The sequence below is a fragment of the Rattus norvegicus genome, chromosome 1 (assembly GCF_036323735.1).
Source record: "Rattus norvegicus strain BN/NHsdMcwi chromosome 1, GRCr8, whole genome shotgun sequence".
Lineage (NCBI taxonomy): Eukaryota > Metazoa > Chordata > Mammalia > Rodentia > Muridae > Rattus > Rattus norvegicus.
The window spans coordinates 258,306,949-258,325,988 of NC_086019.1; positions in this window are offsets into that span (position 1 = coordinate 258,306,949).

A 19,040-nucleotide genomic window follows, 5' to 3' on the forward strand; every position below is an offset into this window, starting at 1 on the left:
TTTCTTAAGAGTCAAGCTTAAAGGAAGGATGTGTTCTTGTCTTTGCTCTGTTCTATCCTTTGCTGTAAACCATGCCACATCATCTCAATAAATATCTGCTGCCTCATTCTAGAGCCAGAAGAGTAATAAAGACCATAAAGCTGAGCCAACTGCCAATAAACTGACCTTGGTTTTCTTTTTCTGGAGTTCAGGGTCTATGCATACCGGAAAAACACTCCACCACTAAGCTACATCTCCATCTTCCTAAAAGGGTTTTCATTCTGAGGTACTGCCTTACTAGTTTACTCAGGTTAGCTTTTCTCATGGGTGATAATTGTTAACTTAGCAGACTAAAACTTATCTAGAAGAAAGGTCTCTGAGCATGCCTGTAATGGTATTACCTTCATTGTTTTAATTGCGATGGTGGGCTTGTCTACTGTGGGTGGCACCATTCCCTTGACATGAGTATAGAATGTATAAGTAGAGAAGCTGAGTGAGAGGCAGTGCTTACTCATCACTTTCTGCTTTCCAGTGTGGATGCCATCAGACTAGCTGCTTCATCTTCGTGCTGCCCAACTTCTCCAGAGTGATGGATAATAACCTGAACCTAGGCTCTCAAACAAAAGAAGTGAAATACTAACCTTGAACTCCATAGCCTTGTCACTCCATGGATTTGTAGTCTTTCAGCCTCAACCTTCTGAGTAGTCTGCATTAGAGCCCTACAATACCAGGCTGAGCTCACATCTGTGACATTTTCTTTCATGGAAGTTTGAGTTTGTTATTTTGGCCTAAACTATCTAAACATTTTTGATATTATTCACATTGTAATTACTATTCATCGTCAATGGTAGGGAGCTCACTTCTATTACTTGGTTCATGGTATAAGGGTAGCTGCTAGGTGTTTGATGAAGTAACACATTTCCTGGGAGCTAGTTAATAATAAAAATAACAAATAATAATTTTAAATAGCTGTGGGAAGATTTTATAGTGGTTCCTTTTACATGAGTCCCTTACATAACTAGTTTTAGTCTTAGGCCATAGGAAGTAGTAGGTATCATTATTTGTTCCTCATAAAAGAAAATTTGACTACAGTTTGAAGTTGAATCTTGACAAAACCACCTAACTACAGTTTTTGTACAAGTTACTCCACATTACTTGATTTTATTGACCTTATTAGAGAGTACTTACTCTTTGGTGTTAACAAAAGATGAGTATCGGGGGGTTGGGGATTTAGCTCAGTGGTAGAGCACTTGCCTAGCAAGCTAAGGCCCTGGGTTCGGTCCCCAGCTCTGGAAAAAAAAAGATGAGTATCTGATTCTACCAATGACTGAAACTGAACAGGAGATAGAGAATATGAAGAAACACACACAGAGATTTTAGAAATTAGTGTTTGTTTTCCTGCTTTTTCTTACAATTGTGATAAATTGGTTGGCCTTGTTTTTAGTCACTTATTGATATCTACTTTCACTATGCTTTGCTTCCTTGTTAAGCCGTCTTCCTTTGACAGGAACAGTGAGTCTTCTTTGGATCTGCAGTGGCTAAAGTGGAATTAGACGCTTACACGTGGAAATGATTCAAATTGATTTTCTATTATCTGCCTCTTCTTAACCGTGCTTCTGTTTCGCTTAAGACATTTTCTCTGACTAAAAGGCAGTAACTCAGCTGAAGTGATTGCAGGGCTCCCTTCTGTATCACTTACCACTGTAGAGATTTTAGTGGTTAAAAGTGAGGAGGAGGAGTTTTCATTTTCGGAAGACACTGTATGATATTCTCCTCTTCTTGCTTACGACTGCAGTGCACCACTCTGTCTTCTAAAAGGGTTTCAGAGTGCTAATATTGAGGAGGCCCAGAGAAACAGGAAGTGTCCACCATGATGCAAATGGTCATTGGGAAGATATGTAGAACTTCAGACTTTCTAAATTCAGTAATTATCACCAGGAGCACACATATTTGCTCAACGTTTGTAGGTTCGTACTTGTGAACAGATTCATGTGTAGTTGTGCATGTATGCACATGTATGCAAATGCTGGAGGAAAACCTCAGGTTTCATTCAGATGGTCCTGTCTATCTTGTACATAATTTTTAAAAAAGTCTAGGCCTCTCTCTAGCCCTTGAGTCAGCAAGTAAGGTAGGCTCTCTGGCTAGATGGTTCCAGCGATCTGTTTGCCTCGGCCTCTCCAGTACTTGGATTATTAATTCATGCTCACATGCCTGGTGTGTTTACCTGGGTTCTAGGGAAAGAGCTCAGGTCATCACCTTTCCACGTCAGGGCTTTTATTGACTGATCCATCTCATCGGTTCCTATTCAGCATTTTCTCATTTAGTATGCAGTGGTTGTCTATTCTGGGCATTTCTCAGAAATAAAAATAGATCACATTTAGTTAGATCCCATCTTTACAAGTTCTCACCAAGATCTTTCACTCTCTTGTTGACACTTTCAGTCTTTTCCCAACAAGTGTTTTCTTTTTCGCACTTACAAAAAGATGTTGAATTTCTTTTCTGAAAACAAACAGTATTTATTTGACAGTGAAAGTAGTAGCAAGGGATTCCTTAACATTTGTGACTTAATTTGCTTTGTGAAGTGGTTAATATTATCTTTTCTGCCTTGTTTACTATTCTCAGAAAACTGATTGCATAAATGGTTCACCGTATTGTTATACTTGTGAAACAAAAGTACAATCTCAAATAACCTGTGTAACAGGAGAAGCAACTGAGTGAAACTGTTCTGTAGTCAAGGAGAACATACAAAGTAACCATTGACACCATGTAAATGTGTCAGCCATATACATATACCTCAAATGCAAACTTTCAGGAGCATCTGAGATCCCTCTGAAAGAAGTGAGGGGACTTTGATCTTGATAACTCTCCCCTTTGCAATTTTCCTCTTGAAGAGACGGACAGTTTACTAGAACATAGGAGGATTTGTTTTCTAATCAGAAGCGCGGACCAAGAAGAACACTTCAGCAAAGCCTGCTGATTGTGCCCTGGTTCTTTCTTCTACAGTTTGCAACCTTGCTCTTTCTCATTCAAGAACCCCCTTCTTTATATAAAAGCAGAAGAATTTAATGCCCTGAAAACTAAGGGAATGAAATCAAGCCTAGAACTTCTCAAATGTGCAGAACAAGGGGACATAGTCCTCTGACTTTCCATAGAGGAGTGTTCTGTATTAACAGGTCAGGCACTGGGTATTCATCAGAGCACTAGAGAAGGTCTCTTGGATAATGACAGTTCTTCCCATCCTATTTTAATAACCTCAATGACTAAGTCTATAGAAATCATAAATATGGCTCCTGATCCAAAGTTCTGAATGAAGAAAAACTAAGAAGCCATTGGAACTTAAATATCAAAAATTCTCTAGTTAATTTTACTGGAGAGTATGTTTACAACCCAGTGATTTAATTTTATCCTTTAATACAATTTGGGATTTCCTTGACCACAATCTCAAAAGTGTCACCTAGTACTGTCTGAGGATGTTATGATAGAAAATGCAATACACTTGGACGAGTTGCATTCTATTTTTGGATAGATATTCAGATATGCATTCAATAAAGGGATAACGTCTCTAAAATGTTATCTAATGCTCTTTAGATGTATCAGTCCTTGGGAAAGATTCTCTAAATTATTCTGGTTAGGAGAATTTTGAGTTCCTCTTGGAAGGAATCAATCCAGTTCCCTGATGCCCAAAGATGAAAGACAATCCATAAATCCACATTACTCGTTTCAGTACTAGCCAGATTTTCCATGCCTACAAGGAAAGCTGAATCCTGTAAGATTACACCATAGCTAGATCATGGGACTGAACATCTGAAGGAGATGTGTTTTGTTCGCACATTTATACAGAGACCAAAGACTGGTGAGGATCAGCTTACCTTTGGCCGATATCTACCTTAAACAGAGGAAGAACAGATCTTTCCTTTCGACCAAGGGTTTGACAGAAGCCCACAAAATATGGGATTAAACTAAGAACAAGAGGAGAAATAGGGAAGCTTGCAAAGAAATGGCTAAGATTGCACCTTCTGGAATTCCGTACATAGGAGTTCCACACAAAGGTCATGCTGAACTTCAGAGAGACAAGAAGAGTCAAAGGCAGTTGTACTTCATCACATCTGAGTGTATCTCTTGAAAAACACTGTTCCTGCTATACGTTAAATTAAATTGACCTCTATTAAGTTTCTCTTTGTTGATCTTTATTGTACGTCCTGGAGTCAGTAAGAAGATCCCTTTCCACACAACAGCCAAATAGAAATTGAAAGATAGCTCTCATATTCTTCAAAGTCTCTTTCACAGGTGAACATGATTAAAATAATGGCGCTCCCCATCCTATGTCATGACTCGAAAGCTTTCAGCAGTGATATGTCTTTACTGCCTGAAGGCGGAAGAGAATCAATTCTATTACCTAGGATGCTGGCTCGTCATCTAGCACACTCTCTCTTGTTAGTGCTCCCATGTAAATATGATGGGTGAGGAAGCCATTTCAAGGAGGAATTTGTGGATCTTGTAGGAGAGACTGATAAGCAGACAACCTGGGGAGAGTGGTGGGGAACATAAAATTTCTCTAGGGATGCTATCAAGGTACCAAATGTGGGATTTATCACATTTGAGCAAAGAGTCAATGTAAGTATATTAAAGAAATAACTTGGGTGTGTATCTGAAGATGGGAAATTTATTGTCTATGAACTAAGGCATATCAGCCAAGTGCAAAACCTTGGAACAACTAATCATCACAGAAATAGACCTTCAAAATAAGAAGTAAAAGCTGGCCCAAGGATAATAAGATTAAATGTGACAATTTAACATTATTGGTCTGTTTTGCTAAGTCTCTTCTCTTAGATTTAGGAAACCAGTGCTTCACAATATTCAAGCATACACACGTTGCTCCACTGAGGGATATTGGTAAAATGTGTACTCTAATTTCATAGTTATTCAGTGAGGTTTCTGAGCTCACCCCACATGCATATGACCTTGCCTCATGACATATATTACATTTTAAATTCCGGGCCACATACACGATACCAAAGCACCGCAGATACATCATTAGAGGGAAAAGTGTTCTATATTCAGAATCCAAGGATTGCAAAAGAATCCAATTCTCAGAAGACCAATCAACAAAGCACAGTTAGATGGATCTTTGTCAATATCTCCCCCCAGCTCATCAGCACAGTAAGGAAGAAAATTTGTGCTAATTGATTGTAATTTACCACCAAATTATCATCATCATCAGCTGATATTAGAAGAATGCGGTACATAAAAGAATGCTCACTGACAGAGTGTAGGCTGCTGGGCTACCCATCCATCACTTCCTTCCATTGCCATTCTTTCCAAGGTAGAGTTTAGTTATGGGCTCCATTTTACCCTCCTTTGACTCACGAATCCACTTCTATGAGGGAAGCGACAAATATGAATTTGCTCTGATTCAGAAAGACTGCCAGCCCGTCCTGCCCATTCAGCTCCCCTTCTCTAATTTATCCCACATAGGATTCATGTGCATGTCCAGAAATATTTGTGCGGACTGAAATGGGCTTTCTGTCCAATTTTACTGCAGACTACAAGCAGCAGTGTGAGATGGCTTGAGCAAAGCAATCCCAGAAATCCGCGTCAGTTCACATCGAGGAGTCTACACAGTTCCAGACATATTAAATGCTTAGTAATGTGCCACCCTTTAAAATTTTGTAAAGACAGCTTCCAGAGTTTTAAAGCCTTCTTCTGAATCTCTGCTGTCTTTGTCATTAATGGTCATATGGTCTCTATTATTCTGCTTGCTAAGAGGAGTCTTCTGCACCTTGTAGCAGGTAGGAATGTACTAATGCTTTCAATGTGAGCCCAGTTCTACAAACCAGAGATCAATTAATGATCTATCTCTGTTGGGTACAAAAGCTGAGCATCCCCTATGCAATATCTCATAGAATAAAGCCTTGCCCATACTCTAGTTACAGCATACCAGAATCCCTAGCAGCTCAGAATTCCCACGGGTAAATCCAATGACCCGTGATAGCGTGAACTTGACCCAACAGCTTTCGTTTCCTGAGGGTCTTGAGTCGTTGGATATTGAAATAGTGAATAGAAGATTGTTTTCTTTTCTCTCAGGCCTGCAAAATCAATCTTTCTGTGGATATTAGAAGAAATTTTATATGCTTTAGAGGACTGAGAGCTTTAGGTCAGATTTTATCATTGACAGTCTAATGATACTTTACCCTACTGAACACACTCAGTGAAAAGTCTTATGGCATATTAAGATACAAAGGCTACCCAATCTCGTCTCCACAGGACACAGGAAAAGATAATAAGCAAATAAAGACCACTCACAAGCGATAAAATGAAAGTTATCTTACAATGGCTCTTTATTCCTCTCCGTGTGTGTGTGTGTGTGTGTGTGTGTGTGTTTGATTAAATAAATGACGTATATTAAAATCTCTTTCCAAGCAATGCCTTCGGTTGGCACATAAAAATTAAGGAAAAAAGTATGAATTAATATTTAATAAAAAATCCCTGGCATTAGGTTCACAACCCACCTCAATGACTTGTGTTTCCAAATGAAACAGACATACACATTCTTTATACTTTGCTATGCTTTGAACAGTGCAATAGCTGGGGCACTTTCTAACTCCCATATGGCTAATCCACCTCCCACCAATAATCATAAGTTATCACTTACTAAATTCTATCTTGCCTGCCCTGGAACCAGTTGGATGGCCCTCTGAGCCACACTCTCTCCTTCACATGGTGGCTATATCTCCCGGTCTTCCACTCTTCTCAGGCATGGCCCCTCCTCTCCTCCACACTTTCTGGGCATGGCTGATCTTCTTCTACCTCCTCTCAATCACGAGCCTGGTAATCCTAAACGTCCTGCATCTGTCTGCCCTGCTCAGACATTGGTTGCCATACGAGTCAGAACCAACTGAGGGCAGGGTCTCCTAGTGTCATACGTGAGTATGTTTAGAATCTTTCATGCAAACAATTTTTGAGACACAAATTAATATCAGGACACAGACATCATTAAACCATAACAAAATCCAAATGCACTACAAATATATTAACCTGACCAACTGGAGATTAAACGCACGCTATGCTTAAGCCAAAGCAAGAACAGAGAGTGAGGAATGACTGGATCTAATTAAGATACTTTGTCTTCCCTATTTTGCTGTGTAGAAATGCCTCCTCACAAGTAAGTGGTAACATCTGACAGAAAATGACTTCTTTACAAAAATTACTAAAATGTGAGTGGAATTACCTCTGCTCCAATCTAACAGGACTCAGACACCCCATGCCCATGCTATAGTCCGAGATAGTTATTGCCCATCAATGTTATTGTGAAAAAAGAAACAGCTGAGTCCACTAGGAGAAGAGTCATGAAAAGAGAGATAGTTATAATGTTTATCTCATTATTTTTTATTTTTTCTGGTCCCCATTTGCCCACACACTCCCCTCATTGTTACAATCTTCTTTTTTTACAATCCAGTGGTTATCCCCTTCCTGATCCACTCTAGGTTACTTATCCCATTCCTCCCTCATACTCTAAGAGGATGTCCCCTATCCCACCCACACCCACTCCACTATACTTCCCCACTTCCTGGGGCCTCAAATCTCTTGAGTGTTAGGTGCATCTTCTCTTACTAAAGCCAGACCAAGCAGTCTTCTGCTGTATATGTGTCGGGGGGCCTCATATCAGCTGGCGTATGCTGCCTGGTTAATGGTTCAGTGTCTGAGAGATCTTGGAGATCTAGGTTATTTAAGACTACTCATCTTCCTGTGGGTTCACCCTCCCCCTCAGCTTCTTCTTGCGTTTCCCTAATTCAGCCACAGGGGTCCCTGGCTTCTGTCCTTTGTTTTGTAAGTTTCTGTATCTGATTCTTTCAGCTGCTTGTTGGGCCGCTCAGAGGGTAGCCAGGCTAGACTCCTATCTGAAAGCACACCATAACATTAGTAATAATGTCAGGCCTTGGCCTCCCCTTGAGGAGAATCCCAATTTGGGCCTGTCACTGAACCTCCTTTCCCTCAGACTCTTCACTTCCATCCCTGTGGTTCTTTTAGACAGCAAAAATTATGGGTTAAAAGTTTTGACTGTGGGATGGCAACCCCACCCCTCACTTGATGTCCTGTCTTTCTACTGGAGGTGGACTCTACAAGTTCCCTCTCTCCTCTGTAGGGCATTTCATCTAAGGTGCCTCCCTTTGAGTTCTGAGAGTCTCTTACCTCCCAGGTCTCTGGTATACTCTAGAGAGTTCCTCCACTTTCTACATCCTGAGGTTGCCTGTCTCAACTCTTTTTGTTGGCTCTCAGGGGTTCAGTCCTTTTCCCTTATCCAATACCTGATCATGTTTCCCCTTTCATCTCCCTGTTCCCTTTCCCACCTATGTCCCTCCCTCCCTCTTCCTCCTGTGATTCCTCCCTCTCAAGTGGGAATAAGTCATCCTCACTTGGGCCCTTCAGCTTGTTAACCTTCTTGAGTTCTGTGGTATTCTCTATTTTTTTTGGCAAGTATTAACTTATTAGTGAGTACATACCATGCATGTCCTTTTGGGTTTGAGTTACCTCACGCAAAATGATATTTCCTAGTTCCATCCATTTGCCTGAAGAACTCATAATGTCCTCATTCTTCATAGCTGAGTAATATTCCATTGTGTAAATGAACCACATTTTCTGTATCCATTCGTTCACTGTAGGACATCTGGGTTGTTTCCAGCCCCTGGTTATCACAAACAAGGCCAACATGAACACAGTGGAACACATGCCTCTGTGGCCTTGTGGGACAAACTTCGGGTGTATCCCCAGGTATATTCTGTTGTGAATTCTCTGTTTACTTCTATTCCCCATTTTTTGATTGAGTTGTTTGGTTTTTGGTGGTCAGCTTCTTGAGCCCTTTATGTATTTTGCATATTAGCCCTTTATCAGATGTGGGGCTAGTGAAGATTATTTCCCAGTCTGTGGTTTCCTGATTTCTCCTATTGACTATGTCCTTCGCCTTACAGAACGTTTCCAGTTTCATGTGGTCCCATTTAGCAATTTCTGGTCTTAGAGCCTGAGCCATTAGAGTTCTGTTTAGGAAATTTCCACCTGTCCCAACGAGTTCAAGGCTTTTTCCTACTTTCTCCTCTATTAGATTCAGTCTATCTGGTTTTATGTTGAGGTCCTCGATCCACTTGAACTTGAGCTTTGTGCAAGGTGAAAATTTGGATTTATTTTCTTCTTTAATTCTTAAATACCACTTATAAATTCTTGATTTCCTTGAAGTATTATTGAGATTTTCAGTGAAACCAGAAATCAAGGATAGGATCATACATTTTCTCTATCACCGTACACTATTTAGAACGTAATGTTGGATATGAATTCAAGGTCATTTCTCCAGACTTGGCTTTTTCATCCCATGTTTGAGAAATGCTGCTCTCTGAGAAATATTGCTCTCATTTCCCCCTTCAGATATGCACAGAGCAGGGATGCATGTCAAAGCCTTACTTTCATTTCACCCTTTATTTACAGAATTAATGCATCCATAGGACGCTTGCTTTGTAAGACACTTCCTCATGTATGATGTTCTCTGCTTCTCAGAATGTGTTTAGTTATTATATAGAGATCCGTTCACTGATCAGCATCAAATGTTGTAAGAATTGCGTGAATCACTCACTATTCTTTCACTCTGCTGAAGAAAGAAAAACAATGCTATGATAAATACATTTTCATTTAAACTTTTAATGTTGCATTAATAGTATTTATGGAAGCAATTAAATTTTCAATTTACATCTTTTGATCTTCTCTGGAATGGTTAGTTCCTGATTCATTTGGTCAAAACTTTGGGATAGTTTTATATCTAATGAAAGAGTAAGTTTTACCTCATGCTTCTCAATATTTCAATCTATTTTGCTTTATTTTATTTTCCTAGGAATTTTACTACAATACTAAAGAGAACAAATGGGACTGGGTATTTGTGTCTTTCACATAATGTTAGAAAATTGTGTCATGTAATAATGTTAGGAAGTTAGTGGTAGTTTTATCAGAGTACCAAACAGATGTGTTCTCAGTAGATGCTTGCAATCAAATAGAGAAAGATACCCCCTTTCTCCTAAGTTTGATGAGTTTTTTTTTTTTTTTTTTTACAAATAGTTAGTTTGGGATTTTTCTGCCTCCTTTAATCTTTTGCTATGCCAGATTATTCTCCCTGGTTTCTGAATAACCCACCCTTGACTACATGGGATGTTTGCATTTTGGTTGTGATAGATGAATCTTCCTCTCTTCCTATTAGGCCAGTAAGGCCACATCATAGCCTTTCCCAGCCTAGTGAGACTGTCAGACATAAACACAAATATCTAATGTCCTTTCCAAGGGTGAGGTCATAGGTGACTCTAATTCTTATAACCACCCACACAACCTAAAGTTTTTATTAAAATGATTCTGTAACTGTGTCTTCATCTACCTTATTTCTCCAGCAGCCTCTACTCCAGATGGAGCAGATCTCAATTGTCACCTTGGCTCTCTGATTTTCTGGTTTTTTTCCCCCAGATTCAGGGGTGACCATTCCCCTATTAAACTGATAGAACCAAACAATTGTCATTGAAATTTGGGGTGTTTTCTTAATACAAAAATGGAAACACAAAGTTCAAAATTCTTTAATTATTGTAGCTTAAATGTAAACAAGCTTTCTTCACCTTGACAACTCATGTTTCCAGGTGTAAGAATTTTCATATAATATCTGGCTAGTTCTTTTATTCTAGCTTCTACTACCTTAGAATTTATTAAAGGTACACATAAAGGATTTTAAAGTTGTCTGCCAACATTCTTTTATCACTTGTCATTTCTTTCTTTGTCTCTGTCCTTCTTTTTTCCTTTCTTTCTTGAGTGCTGATGCTGAATCCCCACTGACATGCCCAAATCATATCTTTGCAAAGCTATGGTCTTACTAGTAAAATGATCCTCAGAGATGTGATTAAATCTAAGATTTGGAGATAATATTGTCATGAATTTTCTAGGTGAATTCTAAACTCAGTGTCACATGTTATCATAAGAGACACATATGGGAGAGGCACATGGTGAGAAAAGGATTCGGCATTGAGTAGAGGGAGAGAAGATTTGGAAACATTCAATCAAAAACCAAACTATGCTTGCAACTAAAGGAAGCCAAAGGGACAAGAAGGGTCTTTTCCAAACCATTATGCCAGGGTTACCCAACTGTACCAACATGCTTGAGCTGTAAGAAAAAAGTCTTTCTTCTTTTAGGCATCAAGTTTGCATAATATATTGGTGATAACCCTAGTTAACTAGCATTTGCCTCTCTCTCATTCCTTCTTTCTCTGTAAAGCGACTGCCTTCACGTAGATCTGCAGGCTCATTAAGTTTTACCTATTGTGTTCCTAACTTATTATTACTGTGTTTCTTATTTTATTGGATAGACAGTCTGCTTTACGTGTATTACCACATCTTTGAGACCACCTTCTATTCTTTGGCTAATTTCTCCAATTAATTTCTTTATAATTTTTATTGAAAGCTTGAGTGAAATGTTTGGTGTAACTAGGTTATTATCTTAGAATAAAGCAGGCCACTTAAAAGGTCACAGAGAGATAGAACACTGCCTCACATATACTAGGAAAAAGCAATGCCTCTCTTCTCTATCCCCAGTTCATTGGGGAATTGTGAAAGGCTGTGCATATTTTTAGAGGATCAACCAGTTTATCTTCCCCTGCAAGGCAGCACATGAACTGGGCCCACAGGGGCCATTTTGAGTTGAATCAAAAAGGTAGAGGTTACTCTGGTGCTAGCACAACTCCATCAGAAAATCACAGCATCATGCCCTCCAATGTCTGATTTCCAAATACTTTTCAATTATTATTCTCCAAGTAATCCTAACTGGCACATAAAGTCATTGGGCTTGATTAACCAAAGTGAAACAAGCTACCTCTAATAATTTAGTAGGTGATTTTATAAAATGTCAGGGACTCCTTTTGCTTGAGCACCCGCCTAAATTCACTTTAAATATTTCTAAATGCTGTAGTATCCAGGATCTTTCTGTATACAAACATGATTGAGCTCTATTAGTGTTGACATTTTCCATGCCAGGTCCTAACATTTCAACTTTCTCCTTTCTGCTGACTAAGTTTGCACTCCTTCATCTTCTTTTCACCTACTTAGATCTCTTCACATTTCTTGTTTTTGCTTACTCTTTCAATCTGTCAACTGTTCAGAGTTTATTGCTTTGACTTAAAATTTAACTGTCCTTTATGTTGTCCATTCATATATATTAGATACAAATATATGAGGTAGGCTTGCTGTGTAATGTCTGCCTGCTTTGTTATTATAGCAGAGAGAGGAAAGCATTCCCACTATAGGATGCATATTCTTTTCCCTAAAACCTGTCAATATGCTACATTACATGACAAAGAATCATCAGAAGAGATGATTTTAGGGTCTTGAAAAGGAAGCCACACTGGATCAACCAGATATAATGATGGAAGATGAAAATTGAAAGAGTGGGATTATATATGTATGTGTATCTGATGTATATGTATAGGTTTATGTGTACATGTAAGATCTATATGTATGTGATATATAATGCATTGACAGAGTCTCAAGTATTCTGAACTTTGAATGCCTGGTCATCTTCCTTCCACAGCCTATGTGCCAGGATTTCTGATGGGCGCTAGTAATCCTAGTGAGAAATTGAAAGATACTGCAGCTAGCTGTGCAATTTGAGTAAAGGGTCACAAAAACCATGTGTTCCTAGAACATAGAAATGACAAGGAAACAATTTATGAAGGGAATGCTATTTACTGACACCTTGATTTTTAGCACGTAAGACTCATTTTAAGCATCTAATATCTATAAGTAAGATTTATGTGATTTAATATACTTTTTGTCATGGAATTTGTGATATTTTTATACCTGAAATAAGAAAACAGTACAATAATCTCCAGTTAATAAAAACTGTACAGAAAAAGAGGTATCGACATGATTTCTGCATTTTCTTTAAAATTTGTGACAAGGTACCAACACAGTAGAGGGAGGGATAAATAACACCAAGGGCCTTTGAAAAAGTCACATGAAAGCCTACTCTGGTAGAAAATTTCTAAAATATATACATTAAAATATACATTAAAATAGTTTAAATAGGGCTATCCTTTTGTAAAACAATGATGGTTCTACTAGACACTAGAGGCTGGATAACAAATTAACACAAAAGCAAAAACAACAAAGAAGCATTATGGGAGGCTGGTGATATGGCTTGGCAGTTAGAGCACTTACTTTTCTTGCAGACCCACATTTAGTTCTGATCACCCACATTTTGATTCATAGCCACTAAAATGCCATTGCTATGGCATTCAAAAACCTTCTTCTTAGTTCTGAAGGCTCCTGCATGTGCATAATACACACACACACACACACACACACACACACACACATACACACACATGCCCACATGCGTGCACATATGCAAATGTGTCACAGTTGTGTTATCTCTTTTGAGGTTGTTAACCAGTAGTTTCCCACCGAGCCCAAATATTGCAAGTTTTTGTCATTTTTCTTTGTTACTCTTTGGAAATTGAGGGTAAGACACAATTATTGCAAGTGCCAACAGTAAATTAACAAAACTTAAAAAGGCTTAAGTTGGTACTCACCTGAAAGCTTCATCATTACTGATTAGCTTTCACAGTGATCTGAGATGCTATACATAGGAGAGGAGTAGAGTCATTCATCATACCCAACTGTAAATACTGTGAACTATAATAAATAGAAAATGGCTTTTCAAGATATGACTTGACTTATGACATATAACATATATGACAAGATATATAATGGTGGAATGAATTTTATGGAAGTAATCAGGTACTTTCTGAATGGATTTAAGGTCCAGTCAATGAAATAGAACCCATTCCTGAAACTATTAACATGTCATAGGCTCTAGAACCTCCCACTATTTATGCTAAATGGATATAGTATTAAACTCGCTTCTAATGTCGTCACTATAACCATAGATTAGTGTGTCTCTCAACCCTCAACATAAATTTTTTTCTTTATGCAGATTTAGAAAGACCTAGAAATAGTTAAGGTACAGAGAATAAGAGATTGTGGAGTACTCAACCCTGTTTAACGCATGTTTGTGTAGCCCTCCTTTTCCAAAGTTGAGGAATCACTGTTGAAATGGAGTTGGAGATATTCTACCAGACAAAGCCAATAGATGACTAAAATGCATCAATGTTTTCCAGCACAACAGGTCAACTGCAAATATGGACTCATGGCAGCTGTTATGATAACACATATGAGACCTGCATAATAAGCTCGAGCCGAATGAAATCTCAGCATAGATAAAAGAGATGGACTAATCCTCATCTCTAGCTGAGAGTCAGTTTTCTTAAGGGTTTGGACTCTGGTAGACTGACCAGTCTCTGGTGTTTGTCTACACATCCAAGATTAGATAAACAATACAGAGCAGAGTCAATGGTTAAAATAAATTAAAAAAAGAGAAGCTTCACAATTGGATGAGTATGGAAAGATGTTGATTTGGGAGGAGTTGGGAGGTAGGTAACTATGATCTAAATGAAGTGGAGTAAAATTTTCAAAGACTTAACAAATATATTTTTAAAACTCTATACATTCAAACATGAGTATTCATTTGCAAATATATAATATGAAAAAAGTACAATACATGTGTGAAAGGAATTAGGAATTCTATTGACCAATTTTTTTCCTTTTCTTTTATTAAATATTTTCTTTCTTTATATTTCAAACTATTGTGTCAATGTTTTCTATGGTATCTTCTATACCTGATATGCTCTCTTCAGTCTCTTGTATTCTGTTAGTGATGCTTATGTCTGACTCCTGAAAGTTTATGTCTGAAAACCTTTCCTAGTTTTCTATCTTCAGGCTTGACTCCATTTATGATTTCTTTACTGTTTTGATTTCATTTTTAGATCTTGGGTGGTTCTGTTCAATTTATTTACTTGTTTGGTTGTGTTTTCCTTAAATTCATTAAGGTATTTTTGCGTTTTTCTCTTTATGGGCTTCTACTTGTTTACTGTGTTCTCCTGCATTCTTTAAGAAAGTTATGCATGTCCTTCTTAAAGTCCTCTATCATCATCATAAGAGGTGATTTTAAATCCTTCTCCAAAATTGACCATATAATTGGTCTTGAAACAGGCCTCAATAGATACAAGCAGATTGAAATAATCCCATGCATTCTATCAGATCAACATGGCCTAAGGCTGGTCTTCAATAACAATAAAAACAACAGAAAATCTATATAGACATGGAAGCTGAACAACAATATACTCAATGACAACTTGGTCAAGGAAGAAAGAAAGAAAGAAAGAAATTAAAGACTTTTAAGAATTTAAGGAAAATAAAGACACAACACACCCCAACTTATGGGATACAAAGAAAGCAGTGCTAAGAGGAAAACTTAAGCTCTGAATGCCTCAAAAAATGGGAAAGAGCATATACTACAGCTTGAAAGAATACCTGAAAGCTCTAGAACAAAAAAAATGCAAATCCACCCAATAGGTGTAGATGGCAGAAAATAATCAAAATCAGAGCTGAAATTAACCAAGTAGAAACAAAAATAACTATACAAAGAACCAACAAATCCAGGAGCTGGTTCTTTAAGAAAATCAATAAGATAGATCAAACCCTTAGCCAGACTAACCAGAGGGTAGAGAAGCAGTATCTAAATTAATAAAATCAGAAATGAAAAGGGAAACATAACAGAAATTGAGGAAATTCAAAAAATTACAAAAACTTATACTATTACAAAAACCTATATTCAACAAAACTGAAAAATCTGGAAGAAATGGAGAATTTTCTAGACAGATACCAGGTACCAAAATTAAATCGGGATCAGATAAACTATCTAAACTGTCCCATAACCCTTAAAGAAATAAAAACAGTCATTAAGTCTCCCAACCAAAAAAAAAAAAAAACCAAAACCAAAAACAAAACAAAACAAAACAAAACAAAAAAACAGGATCAGATGGATTTACTGCAGAATTCTATCAGACTTTCAAAGAAGACCTAAAACCAATACTCTTCAAACTACTACACAAAATAGAAACAGAAGAAACATTACCCAATTTGTTCTTTCAAGTCACAGTTACGCTTATAACTAAACCACACAAAGACTCTACAAAGAAAGAGAACTTCAGACCAATTTCTCACATGACTGTCAATGCAGAAATAGTCAATAAAATAATTTCAAACTGAATTCAAGAACAGATCAAAACTCTCATTCACCATGATCAAGTAGGCTTCATCCCAAAGTTGCCAGGATGGTTTAATATATGGAAATCCATCAATGTAATCCACTATATAAACAAACTCAAGGAAAAATACTACATGATCATCTCATTAGACGCTGAGAAAACATTTGACAATATTCAATACCCCTTCATGGTTAAAGTCTTGGAAAGATCAGGTATTCAAGGGCCACACCTAAGCACAGTAAAAGCAATTTACAGCAAACCAGTAACCAGCATCAAACTAAATGGAGAGAAATTTGAAGCAATCCCACTAAAATCTTGGAATAGACCAGACTGACCAGTCTCTCCTATTCAAATACAGTATTTGAAGGCCTAGCTAGAGCAATTAGACAAAAAAGGAGGTCAAAGGGATACAAATTGGAAAGGAAGAAGTCAAAATATCACCCTTTGCAGATGATATGATAGTACACTTAATCGACCCCAAAAATTCCACCAGAGAACTCCTAAACCTGATAAACAACTTCAACAAAGTGGCTGAATATAAAATTAAGTTAATCAAATCAGTAACCTTCCTCTACTCAAAGGATAAACAGGTTAAAAAAGAAATTAGGGAAACGACACCCTCTACAATAGCCACAAATAATATAAAATACATTGGTGTGCCTTTAACCAAGCAAGGGAAAGATCTGTATGACAAGAACTTCAAGTCTCTGAAGAAAGAAATACAAGAAGATCTCAGAAGATGGAAAGATCTCCCATGTTCATGGATGGGCATGTTTAAAACTGTAAAAATAGCCATGCTGCTAAAAGCAATCTACAGATTCGATGCAATTGCCATCAAAAATCCAACTCAATTCTGAATAGAGTTAGTAAGAGCAATTTGCAAATTCATTTGGAATAACAAAAAAACTCAGGATAGCAAAATATATTCTCAACAACAAAAGAAGTTTTGGAAGAATCATAATTCCTGACCTCAATCTGTATTACAGAGAAATCATGATAAAAAAATTCATGGTTTTAGTACACTGATATGCAGGTAGATTAATGGAATAAAATTGAAGACCCAGAAATGAACCCACATACCTATAGTCACTTGATCTTTGACAAAGGAGCTAAAAATATCCAATGGAAAAAAGACAGCATTTTTAACAAATGGTGTTGATTCAACTGGAGGTCAGCATGTAGAAGAATGCAAATTGACTCATTCTCATCTTTTTGAATAAAGTTCAAGTCCACGTGGACCACAGACCTCCATATAAAAATCAGATACACTGAAACTAATAGAAGAGAAAGTGGGGAACATCTTTGAACACATAGGCAAGGAGAAAATTTCCTGAACAAAACACTAATGGTTTATGCTCTAAGATCAAGAATCAACATGTGGAACCTCATAAAACTGCAAAGCTTCTGTAAGGCAAAGGACACTGTCAATAGGACAAAACGGCAACCAACATATTGGGAAATGGTCTTTACCAATCCTATATTCCTTAGAGGGTTAATATCTACTATATACAAAGAACTCAAGGAGTTAAATTTCAAAGAATCAAATAATCCTATTAAAAATGCGGTACAGAGCTAAACAAAAAATTCTCAACTGAGGAACATAGCATGTCTTAGTAGCACCTAACACATGTTCAACATCCTTAGTCATAAGGGAAATTCAAATTAAAACAACCTTGATATTCCACCTCACACCAACAGGATGGCTATGTTTAAATACTTAGGTGACAGATTCTGGAGAGAATGTGAAGATATAGAAACACTTTTCTATTGTTGCTGGGCTTGCAATCTGGTACAACCACAGTGGAAACCATTCTGGTGGTTCCTCAGAAAACTGGACATTGAACTACCTAAGGACCCAGCTATAACACTCCTGAGAATAAACCCAAAAGATGCTCCAACATACAACAAAAACACATGCTCCACTATGTTCTAACAGCCTTATTTATAATAGGCAGAAAGTGGAAAGAACCCAGATGTCCTTCGCCAGATAAATTGATACAGAAAATGTGGTACATTTACACAATGGAGTACTACTTGGCTATTGAAACAATGACTTCATGAAATTCATAGACAAATTGATGGAACTAGAAAATATTGTCCTGAGTGAGGTAACCCAGTCACAAAAGAACATACATGGTATGCACTCTCTGATAAGTGGATATTAGCCCAAAAGTTTGGAATAACTAAGAAAAAAATTCAAAAGCTGAAGAAGGACAACCAAAATGTGGATACTTCATTCCTTCTTAGAAGGGAGAACAAAATACTCACAGGAAGAAATAAAGGGACAAAGAGTAGAGCAGGGACTGAAAAAAAGGTCATCCAGACACTACCCCACCTGGGTGTTCATCCCATATGCAGCCACCAAACCCAGTCATTATTGCTGATGCCAAGAAGTGCTTGCTGACAGGAGCCAAATATGGGTGTCTCTCGAGAGGCTCTGCCAGAGCCCTACTGATACAGATGAGGATGCGTGCTAACCACTGAACTAGACAAGGAGGTCCTCAATGGAGGAGTTAGAGAAAAGACTCAAGGAGCTGAAGGGGTTTGCAATCCCATAGGAAGAACAGCAATATCAACCAATCAACCCACCAGAGCTCCTAGAAACTAAACCACTAACCAAAGAGGACATGAGGGACTCTTGACTCCAACTGCACATGTAGCAGAGGGTGGCATTATTCATTATCAATAGGAGGAAAAGTCCTTGGTCTTGTGATGGGTCATTTCCCCAATGTAGGGTAATGTCAGGGCATTGAACTGGGAGTGGGTCAGTAGGAGTGGGAGCGTCCGCATAGAAGCAGAGGGAAGAGGAGAGGATATGGGAGAGGGAGGAAAGGAGATAACATTTGAAATGTAAATACATAAACTATCCAAGACAAATAAAAATTT